The sequence below is a fragment of the Protopterus annectens genome, chromosome 8.part0, assembly GCF_019279795.1.
Source record: "Protopterus annectens isolate FY-2018-M chromosome 8.part0, PAN1.0, whole genome shotgun sequence".
Classification (NCBI taxonomy): Eukaryota; Metazoa; Chordata; order Ceratodontiformes; family Protopteridae; genus Protopterus; species Protopterus annectens.
In genome coordinates this window covers 1,769,279,277-1,769,295,309 of record NC_056741.1, presented here as the reverse complement: position 1 = coordinate 1,769,295,309, position 16,033 = coordinate 1,769,279,277, and positions in this window count along the sequence as shown.

Genomic DNA, 16,033 nt, shown 5'->3' with positions numbered 1-16,033 from the left:
CTAGAAGATGAAAGTGTTAATCTAAATAAACTTTCTTTGACGAAAACTGACTAAAGGTAAATTTTTCTGAAATTTATTAAAGATTCTAATGGTTTAAGAAATTTTGAAAGGGATCTCAATCTTTTATAGGATCATAGGTAAGTACAAGGCTAGCTGCCCTTGAGGGCCATTTTAAGCCAAGACAAAGTCCCTTTTTATGCTTGAATTACCCTTCCCCATTTGATTAGAGACTGGCCTTACCTATCCCATGGACGATAATTATATATTACCCCTACTGAGAATAACTAGGATTACACCATAGATAATTTGAAGGGGCACTTGCATGGGGTAAGGCATTTAGGAGGTGTCTCTGTCCATTAGTAACAATGGGGTCAGTCCTAGGGTAAATTTTCTGTTTCCCATCCTCAGATCTATGTTGCATTTCAATATGGACAGAGATAAACTTTGTTTTATATAGATGGGGAGTCTGATACAGAGCAGCTGTATCATCTGCTAGATCTCCCTGTCCTAACAAACCATTCTGTTGATGTTGCAGAAAAGGTTTATATCCTTAGACTGTGCATTTCTGATGCCATTTGACTTGCTGATGTGCAGTAAATCCATCAGTGTTGTGTCAGAGGATGCCTTGTATGCCAGGCACAGGTGACCTCTTTTCAGACTGCAGGATACTGAGTATAGTGACAGGGCTTTTAGTCACACCATGTAAGATATGTTGTTTAGGCCTTGTATTTTAGTAAGGTATCTCTGTGAGTTTTCCAGTTGTTGCATGTGTCTTGACAGATACATGCTAAATGGGGCATTATATTCATTAGCTGGCCTCATGAAGACTGAGTAAAGGGGGTAATGACATCCCAAGATCTAGATACACTCTTTTTTATTTATAAACAGTACAATATAGAAGGATTAAACAATGGACACATTTTGGTCAAATATTAAGTCACTGTTCACATAACTTCCCAAATCCCAAAAAAGTGGGTCAACTCTCAGGGGCATATTGTTAAAGTGCTAGCTCCATGGGATAGAAGACCTCCCAAAGGATACAATAAAGCATTTTTGGGCATTAAGTTTCAGTTTGTGATTTTAGCACCAGTGATTTATGTGGTGCAAACCTTCCTACAGGATGGCAAAGTCATTTGAGGATTTAGGGACTGCTCCTAGCTTGCAGTCATCTGCAAACTAAGCCAGCCAGAGCCCTTTGGCATTTGCTTTTACTTCAGAAAAGCAGATACCAAGCAGGAGAGGTCCAAGCACAGAACACTGGGGGCCTTTACTGGTAAATGCAATTTTGTGGAGGTGACCTCCCTTATTTTGATTTTCTGCATCCTGTCTGTGAGACAGTTGACAATCCAGTAACATAGGGATTTATTCCCAGTTTGTTTAACCTTTGTACTATGCTTGAATGGGGAATTGTGCCAAAAACTTTGCCCAGGTCGATGTAAGTGGTATGTACCATTTTGCTTGTATCCACTGACTTGTGACAGTTTCAAAAAAATCCACTAGGTTAAGTAAGCATGACATGCCCTTGACAATCCAAACTGACATGAGTCCATTTTTTGGAGGATCCCTATGTCCTGATTGTTTAATTCAATGATAAGCTTTTCCATGGCTTTGCATATGAGGCTGGTCAGTCTCATGGGCCTGTAATTGCATGGGGCTATGGAAGGACCTCCCTTATGGAGGGAAATGGTTGTAGCTGTTCTACATTTACTTGTCATCAAACCTTTATGGAGACTGAGACTAAACAGACAGTGTTATTTGTGGTTGGCTAAATCATGCTTCATGCTGTTTAAGCTGCATCCAGGGATATTGTCATGACCCATCAAAGCATTATTTTGAGCTTCTGATAGCAGTATTAGGACTTGGTCTTGTGTTGTAGCTGGAAGATATATTTATGATTTCAAGAGAGAAAAAATGTCCAAGTGTCTAGCTGAACATAACTTACGTGATCTGGAACATAATTTTAAGTTTTTAGTTCTACAAGTGTTAAACAAAACTTTAAGAGGTGGTGGTGCAAACTAATTATTTATTTAATATTTGATTACTGAGAAAGTGTGACTGGGCAGCAGCCTATTTTTATAGTAGGCCCAGGGAGATTAGCTCCGAAGTATTACAAAACATTTTAAGAAAAATAATTTTACAGTCCTTAAAAATAATACAATAACAAAGCTCCAAAGTATTACAAAACATTTTAAGAAAAATAATTTGATAGTCCTTAAAAATAATACAATACCAAATAGAGTTTAAATAATTATATCAAATTAGACATGATATGAAAACATTGCTTAAAAACAGATACAAGTTATGTGAATAATTTTAGCCAGTTTATAGAGAAATTAAAGGTAAGCTAGTATAATACAAACAGGAATTGCAATGTGAAGTGAGGGAAAAACAGCTTTATTTTATATTTACAGAGAAAGCTAAGGAGAGAAACTGACAGAAGTAAGGAAGTGACTGAAGAAGTGAGAGTAAGGAGATGCAATGTATGAACAGATGTTTGTTCTCATTTAGGGATATATTTTATTCTGGTGTTGAGCAAGAACAGAGCCATCTTTTGGCTAAGAAGTCTTTCAGAATGGTTTTGAAAGATGGGAGGGAGGGCATTGAACTGATGAACAGAGACATGACGTTCCAGTCATTAGCAACATGGCACAAGTTCAGACAATGTCCAGCAGATTTGATAGGTTTGAAGACAGACATGAGTTTTTGTTCACCGGATCATAAAGACTGACTGGGAACATAGTTGTGTAGAATGTTACTTAGTGCTGGACAAGCAGATGGATTCTGGATAATTTTATAGATGGTAAGAAGTATGTATATGTATATAAATGGATTTTGGAATTACGTGCTACCATAGGTTCAGATTTAAATGAGGATGTTCCATTAAAACCTGATCCATGTCATTTTTATTTTTTATAAATGTAGTTAGTTCTCTGCTGATTTTTATCATCTGAAAAAAATCCAGTGTGGGTGTGAAAGCACTTGTCTGTCTAATAAAGTTTACAGTTTTTATCACTCCATGGTCTGTGGTCTTTGCTGGTTTTGGATTTATGTTTTTACATTGACTACAGTTTGCTGTTCCATTTGTATTAGTTTCTGTATATTTTAAAGTTTTGACTAAATACCAGGAGGCAGTAATTTCACTAAATGTTAATATATCATCACAAAACCTTTCATTATCCTAAAGTTGTAAAGTGAGTTATACATAAAAAGAATGATCAGTGAGGTGTTTTAAATTACTTAATTTAGAAATAATCTGTTGCTCACCAAAAAAAAAAAAAAAAAAAATCTGCCTCTTTTCCTCTGTAAACAATCTCCAGGAACCCTCATCCCAAGAGTTAATCCTTTCAGTTCTTGGTCTCATTCTACCTTCATTGCACTTATCAGACACCAACTACTTTGCTAATCCAGATTTGTTAAAAGAAAGCCAGGAGGAGGCAGACAAGGAATAGATTAATTCCTTCCTCACAGGAGTACTTACTTGTCTAAGCAACTTCCTGTATGGATCTCTTCAATTCCTATTAGACACTCTTTAAGAAGATCTATGCATTAAAACATGCTACAATCATTTGCACCATAGGACTCTGGAGAATGCACATCTTATAAGGCCGCCTCTATCCCATATGCAGCTATTTCATATTTCCTACTACCAGGCTCACCACTGCCCCACGTGAACATATATTTCAATCCTGAACTTTATGTTGTAGAAAATCCACCAATATTCTCCTCCACATTTCTATTTCCCAACTAGAATAACAGAATAACATTATTTAATGCAGCATATAAAAGAAATGCTACCGTCCTACATAGATGAATTATCCATTACAGTCACAGCTTATTATCATCTTGGAAACAGGGCTGTATACGACCACCACCAATAAATCTGAAATCAGTTTTCTTAGTTACTCCACCTGCAGGCAGGAAAGAGCACATGGAAGTGACATTTGGTATAGATTTCCTCTCAAATGAAGCTCTTACATGTCTCATTCATCAAAATCTGCCTGCATTTTCAATGTCTATAAGCGGTATAACTATCAGTAATCACAAATATCTCACTGTGACATCCCTTTACAATCTCCCAACTCCTCCAAAAGCACAAAAGACACATCATTCCAATTGCTCATCAGTAAGTTAAAAAATGACCATTATTCTTTGAGGATTTATATATAGATTGGTCTGACTTCAACAATCCTTTTGAAGTACCTATATTAATCATGGGACACACCATCTCTCCTCAACCACCAGGTTATCATGGTATCAGGAAGAAGTACTATACTGGAATGGATTATGACCTTTAATCTTCCACTCTTTATCCTGCAGGCCTGTTAGTGGATACAGTGCAGTTGTGTAAATTGAACTTGCCATAACAGTAGATGTTCGAATTTCTCACTGCTGCAATAGCCTATAGTGACCTGGAACACAACTTGCCCAGGACACAGTACCCAACACCAAGTACGCAACAGTGTCTGGCTCCCATCAATTCATGCAAATACATATTCTACATGAATTTGTATATATGTATGTATATATATATATATATATATATATATATATATATATATATATATATATATATATATATATATATGTATATAGACACACACACACACACACACACACATATATATATATATATATATATATATATATATATATATATATATATATATATATATATATATATATTAATATGGAGCAAGGGTTGGTTCATGTTCAACAGAAATACAGCACCACTCCTGATAGTGACCTCTAGGCTCCCCAGGTTGGTTTAGCTTGATTTGGGTAGCTGCCACTTTGTGGGACCTGTGATTTTGATGTGTTTGTATGTTTTATGATAGCAGCTTTGTGTGTGGTCAGTGTTTTTTTTTTCACTTTTTGAGGTTCTGTTTTTTTTTTCTTTGCTTCAATATTTTCTTATGTAGTCATGCAGACATATAAGTAAGTAGCAGGTGGTACGTGTGTGTGTGTGTGTGTGTGTGTGTGTGTGTGTGTGTGTGTGTGTGTGTGTGTGTGTGTGTGTGTGTGTGTGTGTGTGTGTGTGTGTGTGTGTGTGTGTGTGTGTGTTTGTGAAATGTAGTTGGGTACTAAGGGAATGACACATCTACTAGAAGTGAATGTTGAGAGCTTTTGTCAAACTGATGTGATTTCAATATCCTTCTGTAGAAGTACTGTGAACTTATATTCTTTTTCTTCTTTCAGCTTTTCCCAGTTAGGGGTCACCACAGTGGATCACTTGTCCACTCTTGATTGGTAGTGGAGTTTTATGGTGTTGAGTTGTCAGCCCGGCACCCTACCTTCCACAGAAGGCACACACACGCACACACTCATGCCAATGGCCAAATTAGAGTGTCCAATCCACCTACAGCATGTCTTTGGGATGTGGGAGGAAACTGGAGCACCCGGAGGAAACCCCTGTGACCACAGGGAGGATATGCAGATTCTGCACAGAAGTCACCCCAGCAGAGGATCGAACCAGAGAACCTCTTGCTATGAAGTGGCAATGCTAATTGCTACACCACCACGACTGTGAACTTACGTAATACATGCAAAACCTCTGTTCCACAAACACTATAGACATGCAACATCTGAGCAACACATATTTCACTAAGATGAGAAGTGCAAATACATTATGAATCTATGAATGTCTCCTTAGGTATTCTGTGGAAATATGCCATTACCAAGTAACCTGTTCAAGTGTAAATAAATGAATAAAGTTATAAAATGGAATCACTCTGGAGTCATTCTACAATGAGTTTAGTTATCTGCTGTTAATAATTTTTTGTTTTGGTAAAAAACATTTTTCTTATAAAATCATTCTGCTACAGTTAATGTTCTAAATTTTCTTCCACACCAACAGCTGTAAGGCATAAAGGCAAGTACTCTGCGTGTAATGTGGGTCATTCCTTGAATATGAACATGCTTATGGATAATAATAATAATACTGCACATGGCTGTGCATCACATTTTTAAAGGATTCCTCTCTGTCTCTCTCTCTCTCTCTGGTTCCTCATTAATCCTTCAATATATAAAACAATCTTATTATAAAGCAGTCCATAATAAAGAAAAGCAAATCACTGTGTTATACAAATTTGTTAAAAAAGTTCATGGTTACTACATCCAGCTGCTTTCTGATGCATGGAAACTCCAGCTGACAGCATGCATTTTCTTCATGTCTTTAGGAAACCCATATAATGGCTAGCCTAATGTCTGTACTGTATGATGAATCCCAGTGGAAATTCCCACATAAATTTAATCCTTCTAACTTCTTGAATGACAATGGAGAGTTTGTTAAATCTGAGGCATTAATGCCATTTGGTGCAGGTAAGTTCAATGTTTAGTTAGTATCTAGGTAAAGTTGACTGATCGACATAGACCGATTTTAGTTACCTCTTAGGCCAAGGCAAAACAAGTAAGATACAAACAACTATTTGTTTCTCAACAAATGTGTGTACAGTATTCATGTTGCACAGAATTTATACTAACATATAATGTATATGTGACATCTAGTGCTAGACCAAATAGCTTATTAATGTTTTTTAAACATGCTGTGGTGGTGCAGCGGTAGCTTTGTTGCCTCACAGCAAGAGGTTCTCCCGTTCGATTCTCAGCTGGAGTGCGGGGAGTGCCTTCTGTGTGGAGTCTGCATGTCCTCCCCACAGTTGAGTGGCATTCGAAAGACATGTGTAAATGGGTGTGCCTTCGTTGAAGGTTGGACGTCGAGCTGGCAACTCGGCGTTCGTGAAAATATACTGCCAATCATTAGCGGACCGGAGTTTCGCTGTGGCGACCCCTAACCGGAGAAAGCCGAAAGATAAACAACAACTTCACAATAGCAACAGTGACATAGGTGAACAAACTTTATTAAAAAGGAAAGCAAACCATAATGATATTTTGAAGTTTCAATGCAGTATACATTTTCATCAATTATCATTAACTCCACTAATGAATTGACACCCTGACCCCATGTGAAAACATGGGAAAAGTGTTTGCAGATGGATGGATTAACTCCAATATTACTAAAATTGCTCAATTTTTGCCTTCCCTTAAACCTCACTTGTCTTCCTCCTGAACATTATTCTACATGTATTGTTCCCACAACTTCCATTTATTTCTAATTCGCTTCTTCCCTTTTCTAATGATCCTAACACAAATTCTTTTATGTTGCTTACAATATTTAACATTTCAGTTAAAGTTAATTCAGATTTTTAATTCCCATTTTCTGGAAATTGTGCTTTTGGCATTCAGTAATAGCATTAAATGTAATAAGCCTTACCAGGCTTAGGTAATTCAGGTTCTGTGTCCAAGCTTATAAAAATCATTGCCATTTGTTCCCCAGCATTTCTTAAAAAGTTGTGAGTTTCTGAAATCTCCTAACTTGTTACACTTCCAAAAAGCACTTTCCGAATTACCACATACTTTCCCATTACCTTTTTAGCATTTGCTGTCTACCTCAAGAAAAAAATTCTCTGAAGTCTGCTCAGGATATAAAATTTCTATGCAAACATTTCCAAGCAAAACTCCCAGCCCTTCTGGACTTTACTGCATACTTTTTCGTCATGCAGATGTCCTCTCATTGTTCCTTTGTCAATTGCCTTTCCAGTCTCTCTTGCTAGTCTTTCCTACTGCCTCTCATTTTAACACAAATGTACGGCAATAACATTGTAATACAGAAGACAGCAGTAATACTTATTTTATTTATTTATTTATTTACCTGTTGTTGACTATGTTAGTCTCACTAGGTCAGAGGCCTCTTTTCAAGAAAGGTATGAGTTGGCATATTAGAGGAAATTTGTTCAGTGTAATAGAGAACTTCTCCTTTTTTGTCAGTAGGTGGCACTAGTGGTACAAGGGCAGCCGTTATTGTTGCAGGTGATCATAGAGCAGAAGGTGGATAAGAAGAGAGGAGGTGATTGTGACTAATTTGCAGCCTAATGATTTGATTATAAAACAGTTATTAGAGATGGATGTACTGAATGCAAATAATTCCTTTGGTGATAGGTAATGGTCTAAAATTGTGGATGAAATTGCCACTACTGACAATATAGTGAAGGATAGCAATTTTACCAACAATCTTGATTTAACTCATCAGATGGGAGGTTTTGAGGAAGAAAGGAAGTCTTTTTCAGCAGTAATCATTAATTCCTGACAACAGAAAATGATATCATCTAGTTCTTCAGGGTCAGAGGTCATTTTGCTGATGTAGTGGAAAGCAAGGCAGAGAAGTGTGATAACAGTGGTAGTGTAGTAGACTTGAATCAATGCCCCTATTTACTAAGATTTGTATATCATTGTGAGGAAGGCTTCAATGGATCATTACAACTTTTGGAATAAAATAATAATTCCAACTGGTGTATCAAATCATCAGGTATTAGTTCTGGTTCACTTTAATATAGAAACAATTTATGAGGTTTGTTCAGTGATAGAAGTAGCTTTGCAAATTATGGTACAACATTTTGAGAATAAGCAGACATGGACCACAATCAGACATTGTGTTGTATGTTTGTGTAAGTAGAAGGTGTAAGGTGCAAATATATGATTTACATTTAAATACATATGGTAAGGTGCAACTATGGTCAAGGAATACAAATTTTAAAGGATATGTGCATACAGAATTATTGAAATGTTATAAACCTGTGCAATATTGGAGAAAATAAAGACAAGCTGAATGTTGGACTGGTTTATGGAAAAGTACTGTGGAACTGTTTGCAGGAAATGGACAATTAAAACACATTGATAAAATTGTTGTACAAAATAGTAGCTGTTTCTTAAGATGGGTCACTTTAAGTGGAACTGTCCTGCTTAACATGTGAAAAATGGAGTCAAATAGGCTGTAATAAATGATATGTGATACAATGTGTGTTAGGTATGGGAGCCAGATCATGTTTAGGTGAAATGCACAAAAAAATCAGAATAATAATTATGGAAATGTAAAAGAAAATGATAAAGTCCCACAGCTGAATCTAAGTCACATAGAGGTTTGTCATGATGGAACTTCTCAGTCAAGGGCAGAGAAGGTCATCATGAGACCTCTCTTTTATTTTCAAATTCTTATTTTTTATTGATATGTGAGACTGAAGATGATGGAAATGAAAGAATAAGACAATCATAAGGCTTTTTTCAATTATGTTAGGAACCTGGGATGCAACTCCCAGACTTGTTCTGAGTTGATTCTAAACGACAAAAAATACACTGAACCCACATACATCACCAATATCCTGGCAGACAGGTTCAGTGCAAACATCTCCACTCCCCCCCCCCAAAAGAGCAAGTATCTATCCCGGCAGAGTGCAGCCTCCCAAACATCTCTGATGCTCAGGTGAAGGCCGCCCTCTCCAAAGCAAAAAACACTGCTTCCATGTGACCAGATGCCATCCCGGGTTGCGTCCTACATGAACTCCAAGAAGAACTAATCCCTCAAGTAAAACTGCTGTACAATCTCAGCCTCACTACAGGATATGTGCCCAAAGCATGGCGTACAGCAACAGTGGTCCCACTCCACAAAGGTGGCACCTCTGGGGACCCTGGAAACTATTGCCCCATAAGCCTGACTAGCCTAGTCTGCAAGGCTATGGAGAGGGTCATCATGGAACTCATAAACAAAGACATTGGGGACCTACAGACACTAGATCCTACCCAATTTGGCTTCATCAAGGGCAGATCCTGCCTTTTGAACCTGGTCTACTTCTTCAAAACAGACACCAAGGCCATAGATGAAGGGAAGGTAGTGCACACAGCCTATCTGGACCTCGCAAAGGCATTTGACACAATACCCCACTCGGGCATCATAGATAATCTATCCAGCCTAAATATAAACCCCTATGTCACAAGATGGGTCACAAACTGGCTCAAAGACAGAAACCACAGAGTCAGAGTTGCTGGAGCCATGTCAGACTCGAAACCGGTCACAAGTGGCGTCCCACAAGGTTCTGTCCTGGTACCTCTCTTGTTCGGTATTTACTTTTCTGAGGTACAGGCCAACGTGGGAGGACTATGGCTCACCAAGTTCGCAGATGACTGCAAACTGGGTGCCACAATAGGCTCTCCAGCTGACACAAACATCCTTCAAAAAGGTCTCGCAGAAATGGATAACTGGTGCCAGAGCCATGGTCTAAAGCTAAATGCCAAAAAGTGTATAGTCATACCCTTTGGCAAAAACAATGTGCCCACAAATTACCACATAGGTGGTAACCCATTAAGTACAGAGAAAGTAATTAGGGATCTAGGGACCCAAGTTGATAGCAATCTCTCCTTTGACAACCACATTGCCAAAGTGGTTAGAAAGACCTTCTACATAGCCCACCTCATCATGAAAGGATTCACATCTAGATCAAGAGAGGTAATCGTGCCCCTTTATTCATCCCTCATCAGGCCCATCATAGAATACAATGCCCCCTTTGGGATGTACCTTACCCAACACCTGCAGCAATTGGAAAGACCCCAAAAGTACCTCACCAAGAGGATCAAGGGACTCAAATGGATGCCATATGCTGCTCAGTTAAAAAACTCCAGCTCTACTCAGTTGCATACTGCCTACTTCGAGGCGATCTATGCCTGACATATAAAGCTATGTCCAACCCAGAATTAATGGACATGCTCCACCTCAGTAAATCTAAACCCCTTAGAGCCACGCGCTCGAGGGATTTGAACCTCAGCACAGAAATAAATAGAACATGCTGGAGGTACAGATTCATAACCCAGAGGCTCCCTTCGCTCTGGAATAGAATTCCAATTCATGTTAGGCAGAGTACCTCACTGACTCTCTTCAAGAAGAATCTTAATGAGTGGATGGGGGATCGTAGGTTTGTCCCGGAGATTACTTCCGTGCCACTATTAGACAGAGGCTCAGTAAACTAAACTTTAAAAAGGGCACAGTATACCCAAATCAAGGGGTGGCATAAGCCAAACACAATCGGGCTAGGCTTATAAATGCCACAGGGCACATAGCCTAGTATGTACCTATGAACCTATAATAGAACAGATGGTTAAAGAGATTAATAGGCTAGAAGTAAAGAGAAGATTTAAAGGTAGAGGGAGGAATGAAACCTGACATTTTTCTAATTATGTTCATAGATAGATTTCTACTGATCATACTTGGCTGCAAAATTGGCTAAGTATTGTACATATGTTTGAAAATAATCAGGAAAGTTTCTGATAATGAACAATATCATTTAGATATTTTTTGGTGGAGGGAAAGGAGTTGGTTTGTATTTTACAAATAAATGTCAATGAACCAAGAAAGATTTTGGTAGTGAGCATAGGAAGTGAAGGTTTTACAGCAGATGGAGAATAATGAATATGCATGCCCTATATGACTTCAGTTAAAAGAAAAGCATTATGGTATAAAAATGAAATGTACAGAATATATTATCATATGAGGGGAATTTAAATTCCAGTTTGATAGAATTGAACAAAAGGAAAGGAATGTGGTTAGGGGATGCGGACATTGCAAAGACTTAATAAAAATAGGTTACATTCTAAAGGACCAGAGGGTCTGATTAGTAAGGAGGAGAAAATAACCACTATATTAGATTATGCCAGGATTTCATAAAATCTGTGTAGGAACCGTGAAGGGCCTACATGGAATGTATCTATGTACACTGCCATGGTTCCCCCTCGACAGCATGCTATGCATATTAATGATGGTGTGGTGTTGAGGGAGAGCATCAGAATATGGATACTGAAGCAGTGTGGGGAGAGGTGTAGTGGCTACCTGTGGCTGCAGATGGGTGCGAGTCTCCCTGTAATGCTCACCACCACTGTTGTAACGCTGTGAAGTGTGTCAGTTGTGTAAAATGTCAGGGTTATGATGTTTATTTTATTTTTCTTCTATTTTTTTTTACAGCATGTTTGCATTAAGTGGTGTGGAGCGCAGCAATGCCAAGTTGTACCCACATTATAGACAGCTGACACATGCTGGACATCTAAAAATAGAAACCAAATGTATTTAATTATTTATAGGCTTGTTTTAAGCATGTTTGTGCAGCGTGGAGTGCTGCTCAGCAATGCTAACAGGTAGCCTAGTACTATATGTGAAGCTTTACTACTTTTTTATATCCAAAGAGCTACATGAGTAGAGTTATGGTCTTATGAATAGTAGGTCTTGAGTTCAAGTCTGTAACAGGCGAAATATGTCTGTAACTCAATGTAGTATTTTTCTGCATTTTCATAAAATATTGTGAATTGAGGCATCACTGCACTTTGCTAAGCAGTGCTCATTCATGATAAGCAGTGCATAAATATGTTCACGTTTCTGTGAGTCTTCACTCTGCTTATCTTCTCTTAGCTGGTTTGCACTGTACTAAGAGATGTGATGCTTTTTTGAATGTTGCTCAATGACATGTAGATGTGGGAAAACAGCCTATATTAAGCCCAGTAGGTAAGAATTCTACATCATTCATTGGGGTTCATTCATCTGTTGTTATGGCTGGCAGTGTTGGTGAAGGTGTGTACTTTCAGGCACAGAAGTGGGATATTCAAGAGTCCAGGGTCATGGTCGGGCTTCTTGTTAAAAACCATGAAGTCCAGCTGATGCAGGGCATATTCCAGGACACGGAGTGTAAGGCAGAGGCCTGGGACCATTTGGCCTGAGAACTCATCAGTGTTACTGGTATCCCCCTGCAGAGGTGAGCAGTGTCGTCACCACCATGATGACCTGAAAAGAGGAGCACTTTGGACACCTGAGTCGAAGAGGCGAGACCAAGGAATGCCCCACAAATATGTAAGTAATTTTACCTCTGCTTTATCAATATGCAAGCTGGATCTCTGCAAAACTGGTATGCATAATGGTGTGCTTCTCACCTAGCCAAGTTGTATCATGAGTGTGATAAGTATGGATTTAGTATGCTAACTGTAGTACAGTAAGTAAGAAAGTATAAAGCATCTACTGCAATAAAGTATAAACGAGAAAAACTGTAGTGCAATTGGTAATGGTCAAGTAGAAATGTAGTACAATAAATGGGCAATTAGAGTTGTAGTGCAATATATCAACAATAACAACTGATGTTCAATAAACAATAAACAGTACCACTAATATTAAGCAAAATGGTGTTCAGCAGGATATGTTTTCATAACCATTGTATAGCTGTATGCATTGCTTGTGCATGGTAAGGTTGCTGCAATCAAGTTTAACACTGTATTGGCTGTAGAATGCAAAAAGTATTGGCCTGCAAACTAAATTGCTTAACTCATAGTACTGCCCATGGCTGTCTCTGGGCCAATATCAGTCACATAATGCTTTCTTTTCCTTCTACTGCAGGTAATACATGTATATGGGTGAGGTAGCCCACTCCATGGGCAGATAATGTGTGTGGACTTTACAGATATTTCAAAGAAATAACAGTAGAAAATGTTCACCAGCATTATTGATACTAAAATAAAGATGTGTTAAATATATGCAGTACAGATGTATTCCATGTGTGTTTTGCTGTCAGTGCAGTCAATTATAACACTGCAATAGTTCTAGAATGCAAAATGAATGTCCTGTAATTTGTATTTCCCAACTCCTAGTATGGTTCAAGGTTATCTCCAGCACACTATCCATCAAGTAATGCTCACATATTCCCTCCCTAGGAACAAAGGTGTATGAGTAAGGTAATCCATGTTTTGAGCGGACATTGTATTTAGATTTCACAGAGTCTTAAAATCAATAAGAATAACATGTTCACCAGCATTGTTGATTCATAACTAATTCTGTCTACTTCCAATATGGCTATATACCTTGCATGTCTGTACTATTTGCTGCAGTCAATTATTATATTATTTACAGATGTCCCCTGCAGTCACAGCTATCGGGTTCTATTTCCATGCCTGGCAACTAAGGCATGATGGCTGTCTAGTTTATGAACTGTAAAAAAACATGCTTCTCAAATGCCACAATGTTTCGTACTGTAGTTAATATTGCATAATCCTTCTGTCACAGGATTACCACAGACAAGATTAACTGGAATACAAAGTATTACCAAATCTGCTTACAGAACACCTTGGTAGTTATATAAGCCCACATGATGTGCAAGTGTTCTGTCTACTTGTGTACCTGTATTTGTTATTGCTTGGTCCATACTGTCCCTTGAAACAGCTTGAGAGGTATGTATGTGTTACAACACCTACAGCAGACTTTTAGTCACAGTACACAAAACTGAAAATACACCCCTGTAGAGTTAATATTACCATTGTTTCCAGGGATATAATCTGCAATGTCACTAATGGACTGTTATTCTCTCTCTCCCTACCCCTTATCTGCATTTATTTAATATTGTTATGTATTATTATGGTTTACTATTTTTATTTTATTTTATTTATTTATTTATTTTACATTTGTTTACCGGGCTAGTCTAACTGGATACATGTCCATTTTCAGTAGAGGCCCGGGGAGAAAAGCTCCTGGTTACATACAGCTAATTAACATATTTCTATCTATGAATCATACAAATAAACACAAAAATACAAAACATAAGCATAAACAGTACTAAATTACAGGATATAATAACAATTCTAAGTAATTTATCAGTATAGGATGCAGTCTTAACAGTAGATATAGTTGATATTCCAGGATAAAATTTTTTTTTTTTTTTTAAGGAGGGGGAAGATCAGAGAATAGAGTAACTATGAAGCTAGTCTGGTTTGGAGCAATGACATAGCCAGTGAGATTTGAGATATACTTTCAGATTGTTTTTGAAACTGGAGAGAGAGGGAAGTGTAGAAATATCATTTGGTAGAAGATTCCAGGCTTTCCCTACTGTATTAGAAAAAAGAGAGTCACCAGCCTTGTTGTTTATTTTGGTAGTATGTGCTAAGAGTTTATGTGAGGACCTTAGGGAATCTAGGTTTTTATAGGGAGTGATGAGTGTGGATAGAGCAGGTGTTTTGGATGGTGTGTAAAGGGTTTTGTGAGCTATAGTTAGTTGATGGAATTTAATTAGGTTATCTAGTTCAAGCCAGCCTAGCTGTTTTAAATTGTGGCAGTGATGGGTTCTAAAAGGGTTTCCTGTGGCAAATCTGGCGATGTTATTATAGGACATTTCCAGTTTGCTGAGATTGTTTTTAGAAAGTTTAGTAAAGATGGGTGAAGCATATAGAAGAGGAGATATTAGATGTGTGTGTGCTATTGTTTTACGAGCAGAGGGTAGGAGAAAAGATTTAATCCGATACAGGGAGCCTAGTTTTTTATTAACAGATTTAATTGTATTGTTTATATGTATATCAAAGTTTAGTTTATTATCGATGGTGACACCTAGCAGTTTAGTGGCAGGTTCTGGGGATATAATAGTATTGTTGGTGGAAGTGACTGAGAAATCCAATGTGGGGAATTTACTAGTGGGAGAAAAAAGAAGGAGTTTAGTCTTTTTGGGGTTTAAGAGAAGGCATCTATGAGTGAACCATTTTTCTACTGTGTTGAAGACTTGTTGGGTAAGGTGTTGGAGGTCTGAAGAGGATGAGGCTGAGCATATAAGTGTGGAATCATCTGCATATTGTATACAAGAGGCTTGAGGGATGGCCAGGTGGAGGTCATTGATGAAAATGGAAAAAAGTAGAGGTCCAAGGATGAAACCTTGGGGGACACCTAGGTTGACTGGTAAGTGGGTAGAGAGAGGCTTGTGCCATAGTACGGCCTGCTGTCTTTTGTCAAGGTACGACTGGAACCATTTAAAGGAGGATGTGTCAAGTGATAGGGATTTTATTATGGTGATGAGAATTTGGTGATTCACCATGTCAAAAGCTTTAGATAGGTCAATGAAAAGGGCAGAAGAGAGTTTGTTTAGACTACGGTGTTTGTTGATAATATCTGTAAAGGAGAGAAGGGCAGTGGAGGTACTATGTGAAGGTCTAAAACCATGCTGACAATTAGCTAGAAGGTTGTTTTGTGTTAAATGCTGAAGTAGTTGTTTATGGATGAATTTCTCCATAATCTTAGCTAGAGGTGACAGGAGGGCAATGGGTCGATAGTTGGAAAGTTCAGTAGATTGGCCACCTTTGTGGAGGGGGATAATATGGGAGATTTTCCAAATGGAGGGGATATAACTTTCAGTAATGGTTCTGT